Genomic DNA, 16,292 nt, shown 5'->3' on the forward strand with positions numbered 1-16,292 from the left:
TTGTTTGATGAATTGCTAGAATCAAAGTCATCAAGATTATTATATTATACGCTATGATCTAAAAAAAACAATAGAAAATTGACATAAAGAGCATTATGTTGTAAAATTATTAATTAGTTAAAAAAAATTATTTGGGATGTACCTACCCAAATAATAAAACATAACACCTGCACCATTGAACAAGGATATCTATATAAAATATCATTAAGCATTACCACCACCATTGTTATGTTAGATTCTCAATAATTCTTTTTTAATCCGATAGTTGTGAAACCCTCTCCACAGCTATCTCCCTTGGCCCGCTTACTAGCCCCTTCTTCCTCTTCTTGTATTGATTCGATTTAACTTGCAAGGAAAACTCAAATCACCATCCCTTGGTCTATCGCCATTTCTAAATTATCTTTTATTTTCCTTTCCAACCTCACTAACTATATATATATATATATTTTGAACTCTATAAATGACTTGTCTCATAAGGAAAAATAAAAGGTGATTTTTTTGTAAAAAAAAAAAGTAAATAAGAGAAAATGGAATAAGCATGTTGGTTATTAGAACCACTATTATCAATATTTAAAAAGTCTTTGGTGAGTTAAGCTCTCGTTGATCTTGATTTGATTGTGAAACATTTTCACAAATCTAAGTACAATGCAATACAATAAATGTATATCATGATCAAGAGAAACATAATGCTTTTGCTGCAACATTATATTGGGATTGGCACACTTGGTGGCATTATCAAATCAATAATTGTGTGTCTAAATAAGAATATGGTTAGAAAGCATGGATGGAGTTAAAAAGTTTTTATTAGAAAGGCCAAATTTAATATATATACTAATACTTGATTGTGCACGAACATAACATTGAAATGTCAAAAAGAGCTAAACCAAGTATTATATACAAAATAAAAAATAAAAAATCTACATAATGAAAATATTTGGAAAAGGAAATTTAATGCCCAGAGTAGTGCACTATAACATTATTTTTATATATAATAGTAAAATTAGCACACAAAAAAAAATTGCAAAATATAAAAATGAAAAAGTGTAAGGGAAATTTTTCAAACAGGAGATCTAGAAAATTAATCTCATTGTTACTTACCTAAAACCAAATGAGTTATGATGCATCTAACATAATAATTTACTACTCCTAAACCAAGGGGATGCCATGGTCCACTCCTGCCTCCCTTGGTTTCACCGCTATTAGGAAGTGAATAAAGGTGAATGGAGGGAGGAAAGGAAGAACAAAAATTCATTCTCTTATTTGGATGAGGGAGAAATGGAAGAAAGAGGAGGTTGTCAAAAAATGATTTACATCTCCACTAATCATAATAAACAAATCACCATCGAGTACCACAAGATTTAGTGATCCTTTCTCCTTTCAATAATCCCATAATAAGCTCTTCCACCAACGCCATCATTGCTGGCTTGTTCTATTAACGTAAAATTCTTTATGCTAGAATCCAAAGTGATTTTAAAAATTCAAATCAATTTTCAGGAGAAAAAATAGCAAAAATCTAAATAAGTTGAAGAATTGATTTAATCACAAATTTTGTATAATAAATACCACATTGAACCAAGGTTTCGATTTGGAGGGAAGAAATAAAGGCTTTGTTGTCGACTCCATAAGGATGTATGAAAATGGGAGGATGTAACACCCTTATAATTCTTTTCTTTAAGAAAACACTTCTTTCAGAAAATTTTTAAGAGAACTACTAGTATGTCGCTGCCATCGTTATAATGGGTAAGGCTTTTATCAAAGATATACAACAGCGAAAAGTCTAACTTTCACAAACTAAATAAGAAACTAAAACCATTAAAACTAATTTTATTATTACTTATTGGAACTATCACATCCTACAATAAACTAAATGAATATACAATAATCCAAAAATAAAATATACATCCTTCCTAAATCATTTGTAAACCAAATAAACATAATTAAAAGAGATAATAATTTAGGAAGAAATAATTTAACAAGCAACTCTCAACACTTAATCCTGGCATGATTGATGCAATATCCATCCCTCTAAAACAGAGCTTCTCTCACTAAAAGTGAGTTTTCCCTAGTTTGCTAGGATTCTTATTTTTTCTTGGTTTCTCAAAATTTACATGCATCAGATTTATTCTTCATATTTCTTATCTATAGTGAATAGGTTCCTTGCATAGCTCCTTCTATGTGGGAAGGAATAGTAATCATTGCCTTGTGTCTGTAGATTACATTTTTTTTTTAATTATCAAGATAATCAGATCTTGGTAGTGTAAAGCTCCTCGTTTCCGTTTATAGGCTTGAACCTTTCGTTGCTTTTCTCGAATTCCAACAGGCTGAGAGCCTCCTCTTTGGTTTTCTAGAAACATTTCAATTGGTGCATTTATTTCTTGCATTAGATTGGTGCAGTCCATCCATAGCTAGAGGCGGCTAATTAAGATTTAGCTTTGAAACTGTCAGTTTCTGCTTCCCATGCTCACGTTTTCCCTATTCTCAATAACTCTAAGTCGGCTATAAATGTGAAAGAATTTCCATATTCATTACTAAACCTCATATTCTCTTCTTCTGTCTTTTTCCTATTCTCCTCTTTCTCGTTCTGTCTTCTTCTGATTTTACTCCCTCTTCTTTAATTCTTATCCCTCTTCATTCTTATTATCTTATTAATGTAAAATAATAATAGTAACAATCCAAATGATCGGAATGAGCAGCAGAGTCAGGATTTAAGGGGTGGACCTATTGTTCCCCCTCCACCAGATTTTGAATTGGATAATAGAAGTATTAATTTCAATGCATGTGTTATAGGTGTTTTTGTTGGTCCCCACCCACCATCCGAAGTGTTCGTGCAGCACATTGTTAACTCGCGTTAGATAAGTAATGGAGAATAAGGGTCCACAGATCCGACCCTTCTTGTTCGAATGCATGGCCATTTAACACCAAGAGAACTTAATTGAGGCAAGCACTGCCGTCATTGATGGTAGACTAATCAATTTTAGCTTGTATCAAAGGGACTACGTTCTGTAACAAATGAGTTTTACGCTCACTAGATCTAGGTTAGGGTATATGGAGTTGAGGGCACGAATACTAGTAGATGACTCCATTCTGCTTATTCTAGGGTGCTTTATCCCCTTAGAAGGAAACAAGTTATCAGGGTTTACTTAAGGTACGAGGGGGTTTACAGGTTTTGTAAATCTTGCGGGCGCGTGGGGCAGACCACTTCACGCTGCACACTTCACGCCACCGTAGCATGGAGGAGAGTGAGGCGTAGGCTTGATGAGGAAGAAGCAGATGGTATAAGGGTCTTGTATGGGCCAATGGAGTACCCGTTTTATTCAAATTTTATACGGGGTTTGCCGGAATGGTATAGGTTCCGAAATACCGATGTCGACCTAAGGCATCATGTAGCTCCTGAGAACTCTCCTTTGTATAGGAGAATACAAGGGGAAGAAATTTTCTTTGAGGAGGGTCATCCATATAAGGGGCCGGTTTCGTCGATAGATAGTGATGATAGTGAGAACTTTCATAGAGGGGAGGAGGAGCTCTCAAGCGGTGAATCTGAACTGGTGAAAATGGAAGAGAAACCGTTTAGGCCGGATCTCACTCTCTCTCTCGGTAGAAGGTTGGGATTGGGTAGTGACCCATATGCAGAGTTCTTACAGCCAAACCCTAATAGTTGGGGTAAGAAAAATGATGTGCATAATGATGTGCCATATAGGCCCATTGCGGAGAGGGCGGTTATCTCTCCTTCGACGGCCAGGGTTCCGGCTCCTCCACGTCGATTTTTCTTGGGTTCGAACTATGAGGTGGGTGAATCTTCATCGGCACAACAACATAATCAAGAAAGAGGAGTTCCAGGAACTATTTTTCACACTTTGGGGATTTCTGAGTGGGCTACTTCGCCTATCGAGTTTGAGAGGAACAACCCGGTGATTAGGGGTGGTTGGGTTGAGTATGGAAGCCCGACGATTAACACGCCAAATGTTACTCATTTCCATGGGATGGAGATTCCCTTCATCATGTCAACAACGAGAATGGGTGAAGATAATCTTGAAAATGATGAATTTGCAACCATAATAGAAGCAAGCACAATTCTGACGTTGGGTATTCGAGAGGCAAGAAGGGATGAGATTCAAAGCATTCGCCAAGCAGCAAGGCCAACGGCACCACCATTCTTACAGCTTTCATTGGAGGACTTAGGAGGGTTCCTAAACCTTCCCCGCACGGAGTTCGACCCACCTAACACTCCGGTATCACCCTTTAGCTCTTTCACTTTCACAAATTTGTTCAATTATGATGATAGTGCTAACACAAGGAAAAGAATACGGGAAGCATTCGGCCACATGGTGCACTCATTTGATGGAGACTCGATTCGCTATAATGAAACAGACTATGAGTGGGTGGAACGGAAAAGGCTCAAGAGACTTCATAGGTGCTTGGAAAAGGGTGGGTTTAGCATTTAGCTCAAGGACAGAAATGGGGTGTGCAAATTTGCTTCGAAAGCAATCTCGGATCCGGACATGGCTCGCGAGTTTGGGGTAGATATTGATGAGGACATTAGGAAAAGGGCGAGTAACAAAAGGCACAAAGCAATGTCCTCCTTTTCGTTGGGATCATACGAGAGGCAAAAAAGTGAGGAGGTAACCTCGGCTTTCAAGAAAATCCGGGATGATATGGATATTGATCTTTAATTGTATATTCTTGACTCTATGAGACTTTCTTCAAGGGGTGAGGAGGCTGAACCATATCAGCCCCCGAAAACTATATGAAGATTGTGGCGAGAAATTGCAGGGATCTAAATGATCCACACTCTCTTGCAATTCCCTACCTAGTGTGGCTCTATCGTTCTAAGATACCTTTGTTTTTGTTTATTTCGGAAACCAAGATGGGTTTTCATAGTGCGGCACTGTAGACACCTAAAAATGTCTCCCCGAAATCAAACCCAATGATGAACAACCTTTCACTGTCATTATTGGTCAGGTTGAGTATTTAAGCTTTGGAGTTCTTTAATCCATGTTTCTACTAAATATATTTCATAAACCAATCCAATTCATAGCTCATTTCCCTAAACCATAACTTACTTTTTACTTTTCGTGTCCACATCATAAAACCGAGAGAAACTGATTTTATGGCCCTATAATTTTGATACAATTATTATTTGGCTGGATAGGCCTTGAAATAAAATTTACAACAATATATCATAAGCTCAATTCCGATTTAAAATGAAGAAGATATGAGCAAAATACTAAACTCGGCCCAAAACCAACACCCTTTCACTAAAAAGTCCATATCTTAAAATATAAATATTACTTTAACCTGATTTTAATTGGGTTGGAAAGTAAACTTGATAAGATTTCCAATGATATATTATGTGTCTTATTCCGATTACAGATCAAAAGTTATCGTAGTTTTAAAAACGCGTAAAAAACTAAAATTACCGCGCAGCAACAAAATTGCCGCGTTGCGGCAATATCTGACGTGGCACGGCAGTTAGTACCGTGTCACGGCAATCCGTACCGTGCACGGTACACATACCGTGACACGGTGCTTTTTCCATGTCATTTTCGCATTTTTCTCACGCGCTTTTTTACCGCCACACGGTGTACTGTATCGTGCCACGGTGGACAATGCCGCGTCGCGGTGCCCTGTGCCATGTCACAGTACATGTTCCGTGCCATGGGAATTTCTCCTGCTTTCTCCGTGTACACCTAGACACGCTTTATCTTTTTAGGGTTGTTGATTTCCTGTGTCACACCAAATTATACCATGTCACGACATATTTTGTCGTGTCGCGGCATGCTACTGACGTGTCATGACCTTTATTTTAGGGTTTTATCTTTTTAGGGTTCCTTGTATTCCCTCTACTCATTTTCCCTATAAATACCCCCCTCCTTTATACAGTTCGGGTCACCAAATCATTCTCTCTTCCTTTCTTCTACTTAAAAAAAAAAATCATTCTCTCTCACTCTCTCATACTCCAAGCCTTAAACCTATATCCATAATTACATCATTCCTTCCTTAAGCACTCCAAGGAGTCCATACTTAACCCGATGTTTTATCCTTAAACCAAGGTGTGAAAGGTATAATTGACTGAGGGTTTGGACCAAATCAACTCTACTTTTTTATTTAATTTAATTGTTTCAATTTGATTTATATTTTTATTGAAATTACTAACAATTTATTCATGATGTAGCAATTTAAAAATGCAATATGGTGATCAATAAATATAATAGAATAAACATTAATATTGGAAGCAATTCAACAATGAATTATTAGTTAAATCAAATCATAACAAATAAACCTAATCATGATACTAGCAATATTAAAATAAAATAAGTAATTAAATTAATTTATTATTCACATTCCGCGCTGTAGGGAATATTTAAAGCTGTAGACACCCAAATGTGTCTCCCCAAAACCAAACCCAGTGATGAGTACCTTTCACGTCGAATCATAATCGGATGAAGTGAAAATGTGGAAAGTCTAGTGTTGCGGTTAGTTTTTATTTTTTTTCTTTCTCTCTGTTTTTTAAAACTCTTTTTATGAAAATAGCCAATCCAGTTTGGTTTAATCCATGGCAAGGGTCCAATAATAGTGTAGTTGGGTCGGGTTCGAAAAGATTTTTCCATCAATATATTATAAGCCCTATTATGATGAATAATGAGGAAGTTATGGCCAAATTACTAAACTGGGCCCGGTTTGATCTTTGTATGCGGCCCAATGATCTAGAGGAGGGCCTATTATTGATTTATGATTCCTAATGCGATTAGGATTGATTATAGTCTTCTAGAATATTCTAGAAGGTTCTTTTGAGTCCTAATTTGATTAGCATTGATAAATTGACTTTTAAGAGTTTTAATTAGAATAAAAGAAGTGTCTTTAAGGAAATTACAGTTTTACCCTCTCGTATACTTAAATTTTATCAAAATAAGAAAAAGCGTGGAGAACTGATTGCAGCGCCATACGACACGTCTATCGCCTGGCGACAGGCGCGTGTTTGGCGACATCGTCGTGTTTTATTCTTTTCAAAACTCTGATTTGTTTTTTATCATATCCAGCTGATTTTCTTTATAAATAGCCTCCTAAAACCTCCGTTTTCAATCATCAATTCTCAATTCTTCTCATCCAACTCTCATCAAGAAATTCTTGATATTCTTTCTCTCTCTCTCTTTTCTTAACTAGCTTTTCTTATACAAAATTTCGCATTTACAAGATCTATACACACCTAGCCAAGTTCGAAGTTGCCTTCGCCCTAGACGTGAAAGGTTTAATTTTTGAGGCTTTGGTCTCAAATCTCTCTTTCAATTATTTAATTAAGGACTTGTTTGGCATCAGTTTTGGTTTTGAGTTTCCTGTTTTTTTTAAAACCAAAAACCAAAAACAGGAAACAAGAAAAAGGTGTTTCCACTATTCTGTTGTCAGTTTTCAAAATTATCATAATTTTAATAAGTTTATATAATTTTTGATTCATTATGAGACTCATATTATATACTTTTAGAAAACAAAAAACCAAAAAACAGAAAACCACAGCAATGCCAAACGAACCCTTAATTGTTTGTTTTATATTTTCCTTGAAGTTACTAACGTGTGTATTTTGTTATTAGAAAGAGGTACGAGACATCCAAGTAAGTGCTTTAATTGTTTGCATTGTTATTATGATATAGAAATCATGTCTAGGTTGTTATTATGATTCCTAGTATCATGTTAGGATGTTTTCCTTAATTTGATGTTTTGAATGACAACAATGATTCCTTGTATTATGTTTAGGGAAAAGGTTATAATATCAAATATTCTTATTATGATTCTTGCAATGCTTCCTATTGTATTCCTTTATATTCATGTTAGTATCATGTTAGGGCTAAATATTTGATCTTTGATGCTTAGTGACATGCTAGGGTTTGTTATTAATCTTGTTAGTATCATGCCTAGGATCTTGCTATTATTATGCTTTAACATGATGATGATGATTATTGATTATAATTATGATTATGATTATTATTAATTATTTATGATGATTATTATGTTTCTTGATATTTATTGTTATTGCTTGATCACACCTTTTATGCATGTTTAAAGGGAATTTGGTACTTGTAATCACGCTTAATAAAATAATTAATAATCTTGTTTAGGGTTAATATGACTATAATTCAAGTGATCACCAATAATAGTTTTGTTTGTGCATTAATATTCAACCAACATAGTTAAACAAGTTTAGGGTAAACCTATTGATTGCATGTTAGTCAGAAAGCGCACATGAATACGAAAAGAATAAAGTAAAGGCCTATTATTAGGGCAGGTTCAATCTATTTTAGATTGGATTTGTACCTTCATCCCCAAACTTCCAGTCTTGGTTCCAGATCTATTGGAGTTAACGATCTCCTGGATCGTTAAGGGGTGTAACCTTCACCCTGTGAACGGTTTACAAGTTCCTAAAACTTGTTGGCGACTCTTTTGCTCTAGCTTCCTTCGTTTGGACGCCATCGTACTTTATTGTATGATCACAGTGGGGTTCAATTTTGGGGCAGTGCTTGAAATATTCCCTACACAACCTATATTCATTATATGTAACAACCTATATTCTTTTGTTTTGTGTATGAACTAACATTTATTCATTCTAACAACCTATATTCATTAGATGTAACATGTTTGTAGTTTGAAATTGCCTAAGTGTACTCATTATCATGCATATACAAGGTTATAGGACCATAAGTAGGTGAAAATGGCTTAAATAGCTTCTACTTAACCCAATTCTTTTGTTTTGTGTATGAACTAACATTTATTCATTCTAACAACCTATATTCATTATATTTAACATGTTTGTAGTTTGAAATTGCCTAAGTGTACTCATTATCATGCATGTACAAGGTTATAGGACCATAAGTAGGTGAAAATGGCTTAAATAGCTTCTACTTAACCTAATTCTTTTGTTTTGTGTATGAACTATCATGCATATACTTTACTATACACTAATATTGTTTTATGATTTCTTTGACAGGTGCTTATATCTCATGGCGGATGATCATGACCCTCATTGTGTAGAGGACATTGACGATGATGAGTATGAGGACGAGTACGAGGATGAGGACGAGGACGATGATGAGCCTTATGATGTGAATAAGGAGAATGACTTGGGTGAGCCAGAGGATCAGGCTCAAGATGAGTTCGAGTGTAGGCTTGAATAATTTGAAATTTCAGCTGAACGTGCACCGCCTATTGAAAATACAGCACGTGAGATTGTTGGTGGGAACCCGACTCCTGAAACTCATGGCCAAGGACAAGATCAAAACAACACAGGTGGTGGAGGGGGGGTAAAGGCACCGGCTCAAAGAAAAAGAAGGGGTCCGACGAGAAGTTTTAAGAAACCGGACGGTCCCATGGTCTTGGAGTATGACAACAACGGCCAACCCGGGCCCAAATGGCGTCGACAATATGCTAATGAGGTTGGCATGTGTGCGCGGAAAATCCCCATTACACTTGTAATGTGGCAAGTACCTCCGGGTTTGGTTCAAACATTTTGGGATGATACAAGGGTAAGTGTGTTTTTGGCACATTTAGACAATTTAAGAAACCTTAACCTTATGGTTGTTACTAAATAGAAACTAATAATCGGTTTTAATTTTTGCTTGCAGAGGTTGTTTTCTATTCCTAATGATCCCGAGAAGAGGAGGGTGTTTGAATCTTTATTAGCGGAAAGATTCAGAGGCTTTAAGACCAACTTGACTAATGGGTGGATCTACAAGAAGAAGAAGAAATCAAATAAGAAGAAAGCTGATGAGGATGACCTTCTCCCGTGGCAAATATGGCCGACCGTGTCAAAAGATGACTTGGAAGAGTTCGTTAGAATGAAGACTCAAAAGAAAGCCATTGTAAGTTTGTGTAAATTTGATCTCAATTGAATAATAGCTTGACTCTTTTTGTAGCAATGATACTAACATTTTTAGTTTTGTAGGAACATCGAGAGAAAAATAAAAAGAATGCAGAAATGAAGGAATACGTCCATCGTATGGGGCCTAAGACATTTGGTGAAAAGAGACCTGAGTGGGTCGATACGGGTTTATACCCTAAATCGCTTCTAGTGGCATCGAAGGAATCCTCTAGTTCCACGATCACTACTTTGGTGAGTCGTGCCGGTGATTTCTTTTGTTCTCTCCATACGTTTGATAAGTTGTAGGGAATAGTTTCAAGCCTTTAAAATCCCACTAGCTTGAACCCCACTGTGATCATACATTAAAGTACGGTGGCGTCCAAAAGGGAAGAAGATAGAGCAAAAGAGTCGCCAACAAGTTTTTTAAGGAACTTGTAAACCGTTCACGAGGTGAAGGTTACACCCCTTAACGATCCAAGAGATCGTCAACTCCATAAGGTCATGAACCAAATAATAGTTCGGGGATGATGGTACAATCCAACCTAAAAGAGATTGAACCTGCCCTAATAAAAGGCCTCTACTTTATTCTGATCTTATTCATGTGCGCTTTCTGACTAACATACAATCAATAGATCAACCCTAAACCTGTTTATCTATGTTGGTTGAATTTAATGCACAAATAAACTATTATTGGCGATCACTTGAAATTATAATCACAATTAACCAAACAAGATTATTAATTATCTTATTAAGCGTGGTTGCAAATACTAATTCCCTTTAACCTGCAATAAAAGGTGATCAAGCAATAACAATAAAATATAATATGCATATCAAGCAACATAATAAATAATCAATAATTATAAATATTAAGAAGAGCATAGGAAGCATCATACTTTTAATCATACTTAATATTAAAGATACCCTAGACATGATACTAGGAATCATAAATAACAATCTAAACATGATATCTACATCATGATATCAATTAAACCATTAAAGTACTTACTTGGATGCCTCATACCTCTTTCTAATTACAAAATATACGCGTTAGTAACTTCAAGGAAAAAAATAATAATCAAAACAATTAAATTAAATAATTGAAATAGAGATTTGGGACCAAACCCTCAGAAATTAAAACCTTTCACGTCTAGGGCGAAGGCAACTTCGAATATGGCTAGGCGTTTCAAGATCTTGTGAATGCGGAATTTTGTGTGAAAAAGTAAAGTTTAGAAAAGAATGCTAAAAGATTAATATTATTGAAAATTCATGAATGAATGATGATGATGAATGAAGAGAGTTAATGAATAATTCATAAAGTGATTGTTGATGATAGATGATTGTAGACGGAGTTTATTAAAACTTAAGAATAAAGAGAATTGGTGAATGATAAAGTGATTGTTGATGAATGATGATTGTAGATGGTGAATGAAAACGGAGTTTTGATACGATATTTTTAGAGAAAAACAGTCAAAAAGATAATTTATCAAAACAGGGTCTGAAGATCGAAAAACTAACTTGGCGCCAGCCCTGGCTCATTGGCGCCAGGACCAGTGGCTAGCGCCAGGCGCCAATGGCTGGCGTCTGGCGCCAAGGCCTGGGGTTGGACGCCAAACCGGATTTTAACGCGTTTTCGAAAATCTGATAAATTTCCCGTACTAGAAGATAAATAAATATAATTTCAGTCGAAAATGCTATTTGATCTAATTAAAACTCTGAAGAGTCCTAATTGAATTAAGAATGATAAGACCTTCTAGAATGTTCTAGAAGACCAAAACCATTCCTAATTACATTAGGAATGATAAATCATATTAGGCCCTCCCCTAGATCATTGGGCCGTACTTAAAGCTCAAACCGGGCCCAGTTTAGTAAATTGGCCATAAATTCCTCAATATTCATCGGAATTGGGCTTATAATATATCGTTGGAAAGGTCTTTGCAAGCCCCATTCAACTACACCACTATTGGACCCATATCATGGACCAACAAAACTGGATTGGCTGTTTTCTTAAAATAAAGTTTTTAAAAACAGAGAGAAGAGAAAAGAAAAGAAATAAAACTTTCCGCAACACTAGACCTTTCCACACTTTCGTTTCATTCGATTATGATTCGACGTAAAAGGCACTCATCACTGGGTTTGGTTTTGGGGAGACACAAATGGGTTTCTACAGAAGCCCCCACTTTGACTGAGTTTGGAGAAACGCAAGTTTCAAAAACGAAAGCCAAAGTATCGATAGGGACGGAGAATGATTCAGAACGTTCTGCGATCCTAAATCAATCTTATAACGCCGATACCTGCAAAACTAGCATTAGTTAAACAGATAAAAGAGTTAAGAAACGCGTATCTTGCACCGTCGAGCACACGTCTCTGAAAGTATCCTATTGTTGCTGTACTGTTGTTTTGATGACCTCCTGCAAGCCAGAGAATGCCATCCCGCTTGAAAACCGCTACGCCTTGTAACTGCCTCCAAATTAGAAGATTGCTTCGCCTGAAACTACCTTCTCCGCTGTGATAATATTCCACGTCCAAGGGAATATCATCGAAAATTATTTCTCTTAAAATAATTCTCATCCGCATTATGATCATCTTCCATGCCTCAGGAACTATGATCGAAGACAATTTCGCCCGAAATTACCTTCAGTTGTTTGTGACAACTTTCCGCAAACTAGGGAATGATGTCGAAGACATCTTCTCTTGAAGTCATACTCACTTGATGCGATAATTTCCCAAAGGAAAATACCGAAGATCCACGCCTGTCGATCCTTATAAAGTTCGCCTGAACTTGCCTTGTGCTATGCCTGTATGTCCGCGCTCTTTGCTCTTGAACCTGTATGTCGGTGCTTTTTGCTAATGAACCTGTATGTCAGTGCTTTTTGCTAATGAGCCAATGCTTAGGCGCTTTAAGCTTAGTGAGACTATCTTTTCATCAGGTCGATCACTTTATGTAATCAAGCCGATTACCTAATCATGTCAAATTTCTTAGAGGGGCTAACTGGCGTACTAAGGAACCCAAAATATATTGCAGAAGGCTAGCACAACCCCAGAAGGTGGCTGGCTGCTTTGGCGTCGCTGAAAATCGATCAGCGCCAGCCTTACGGCATTGGCGCCATACGCTGAAATTGGCGTCTGGCGCCAAGCACAGAATGTGACGCCAATGCCTAAGGACTGGCGCCAGCACGGGAATCACTTTAAATTCCCATTTTCAGTTCATTTCGTGCTCTGGTTTGTTGCGAACGCTGCTCGAAAGAAGTCGAAACTTCAATTGATCGTTGCTCATTCGTTTCTCAACCGAATTCGCTCAAATTTGTTGCAAATCAAAGCTCTTCTCATCCATATTCCCGATCTATGTAAGTTTTCCTCCAACTTACACCGGTTTTTATGAATTCTTGGCATGTTCATTCACGAATTTTATGAAAATTCGAAACTTATGATGCTCAATTTGCTTTGTTTATCAACTTTTATGCCATGAAATTGCTTGTTTATGTTTGTATATTTCCTTGGGAGTAATTTGAGACTTGTTTGACTCAATTTGGTGAAGAAATGAGCAATCCGCCATTGTTGGACCTCCTAAGGTCGTGAAGAACAATGTGACCTGTTCTTGATGTTTTTTTGCAAGCAATTCTTGTTCAATTTGTCACAATAATCACTATAGTGTTGCAAGAAATTGTTTGATTGCTTGAAAAAATGTTGTCATGCTCAATTTGAATTTGTGCTCTGTGTTAGTACTACGTACTCTCTTTTTGTGAACATAGTATCATGCGGCTAGGCGAACCTTTAGATACTATAGAACCTTAATTTATGATGATTCTGCACGATGTAGCATGGCTAGACAACGAGGCTCAGGTTCACGGTCCCGCAACACTAGACGGGAGCATGAGCCCGTGGAAGACGACACTACACCATCCACTTCGCTTGGTCAGTTCCCAGAGTGGGATGAGCAGACCTTGTTCTTTGCCCCTGTCCACCACATTTCAGAGAGGGTGAGACGGGGAACCGAGCCTGGGAGGACACGACATCACGGCTCTGGCTGTGACGGTCTAGGCGATTTGTATAGGATGCATATCGCCAGAGACCGCGAGACGAGACTCCTATGGGAGTCTTGCGGACTAGTTGCCCTGTTTGAGACCTCCAAGGCTATGGTCGCCTCTAGTGGGGGTCACCACGTAGTACGCGCTCTGGTGGAGTTCTTCTGGGACACCACCAACACCTTTCATTTTCCATGGGGCGAGATGATGGTCACTCCTACAGACTTCAGTCTCATCACAGGACTGGAGTTCTCTTCTGTGCCGCTGCCATTCGACGGTGGTATCGACGTATTTTCTCTAGAGGTCGAGGAACTGTTAGGGCCGATTGCTATTCGGGCCTGAGCTGAGGTCGAGACGACTCAGTTCAGTGCTAGGGGGATTCGCGGCTCGACGCTGGCAGCGGCTCTTGATGACGATGCGACCACCCGAGAGCAGCGGATGCGCATCTTTGTGCTGATGTTGTTGTCAGGAACATTCTCTCCTGATAGGGGTAGTAGGGCGTTGCTTTACTACCTCCCTACTGTTCGCGATCTCCGGCGGATCGGGACTTATGACTGGGCCAACTTGGCCTATACTGACTTCGTTCGCGCACTGAGGGACTCGTGTCGCCACCGGTCCTTTAAGACGAATGTTGCTTTGTCTGCTTTCTGGAAAGTCGTAGAGGTGAACATTATTCCCTATAAAGTTTAGCCCTATATGTTAGTTAGCATTTACTCATGTTTTAGCTTCTTTGTAGATTTGGTTCAATGAGTATTTTCCTTCCATTGCGCCGGCGAGATCATTGCTGAGGGGGTATCCGGTGAGCGCCTCTTGGGGCGGCCACCATGCGAACCTGTCTACTGCACGTGTCCGGATTCGGATCATCTCGGTACGAATTTTGGTGCTTATCTTGCTCTTCTGCGTGTTTTAGACATGTTCTTACCTGATTGGTATTTTTATAGGGACCCGAGGTAGTATACCGACCATGGAGTGGTTGGACAGTCCCTGGATTAGCTGCACAGTACTCTTCTGAGCGCCGCTACTTTTTGGGGACCTACGGAGCGGTTGTGTACTTAGGAGAGAGAGTTGCTAGACAGCACTCTTCCGATATTTTTGTTGTTCCTGCTCCTCCACCACGGCACATGTTCGACGAGAGAGAGTTGTCGAGCATGGCTGAGGAGCCTGGTTCTCTTTGGCGGTCCCATGTGATCCTTGGGCGGAGTTATGCTGAGGAGCTACTTCCTTTGTTGGCTCCAGCCCCCGTGCCGGGCGAGGATGTGAGGGTAAGATCCTTATCTTTTTATTTTACTCTAAGTAGCCCCCAAGTAATACCTTACTAATTTCATTCTGTTTCATCAAGATGGTCCCACTGATTTTGTGCCACCCCGTATGTCCATCCACTACCAGGGGATGTACGGGCCGATTGAGGAGATGATTTCTCCGGCTCCTGAGGGCGAGCGCTTCGTGGAGCGGTCGATTCCTCATCACCAGACAAGGGTAAGTCTAGTTCTAATTCAGAATCTTGTATTCAGTTATCATGCATTTTTACTCACTTAACTTTCCTTGACAGTTCTCACGCGAGGTGGTTTCGGCTATGGCACGATGCATAGATGCCTTCCGGAGCCAACTAGTCCGGATGAGGAACGCGGCTACCTGTCGTCGAGACGACGCTGTCCGAGAGGTAACTTTTCTTTACTTATTGTTTCTTCACTATGCTTCAGTTTTTACCTTGTTTCTGATTTAATTCTTTTTGCAGGGTCAACTGATTGCTTCTCACACCCGTACGAGGCCTGAGGGGCGGAGAGAGCCGGCGAGGTCTAGCTCGAGACGTCGTCGCACTTCGTCAGGAGGTAGAGGTGGTCGTTCCGAGGCTGCTCGAGCCGACGTTGCTGAGGGCTCAGGGTCTTCTTCTGAGGGTTCTCCCGCTGCACCGTTAGGAGAGGCTACCTCGGCTTTCATAGGTGGTGGGATGTACGAGGTTGGCTCGTCATCGCAGCAGCCTCCGCAGTCTCAGCCTCAGGTTGACCTTGGCTGGAGCGGTCCTGTTTTGAGTTTCCCTCCTCCTACGGAGACTGGAGCTGGTGCTGAGGCCGGAGCTGGTGGAGAGGTGACTCCTCGGACGGCGCAGTTTTATGGCATGATGGGCCTACGTCCTCCGGCGTCGTAGTTTATTTCTGTATATGCATTTTATTTTGACTTTTTATAGAACTTTGCCTTTGACTTGTTATTTAGACACTTTGTTCTGTAAATCTATTATTATCTATTATTATGTTAGTGTATGTTAGTGTGTGCAGATGTGATAACAATATTGCGCAAAAATTCCGTCATTTTCATTATTGATGGAGGGTATTATCCGACTCTCTCCCCCAAAAGGAAAAAATAAAAAGGAAAAATAAAATGGAGAGAAAGGCTGATTTTTGAATTTTAATATAAAATCCGAAAAAAGA

Source organism: Chenopodium quinoa, unplaced genomic scaffold (assembly GCF_001683475.1).
Source record: "Chenopodium quinoa cultivar QQ74 unplaced genomic scaffold, ASM168347v1, whole genome shotgun sequence".
NCBI lineage: Eukaryota > Viridiplantae > Streptophyta > Magnoliopsida > Caryophyllales > Amaranthaceae > Chenopodium > Chenopodium quinoa.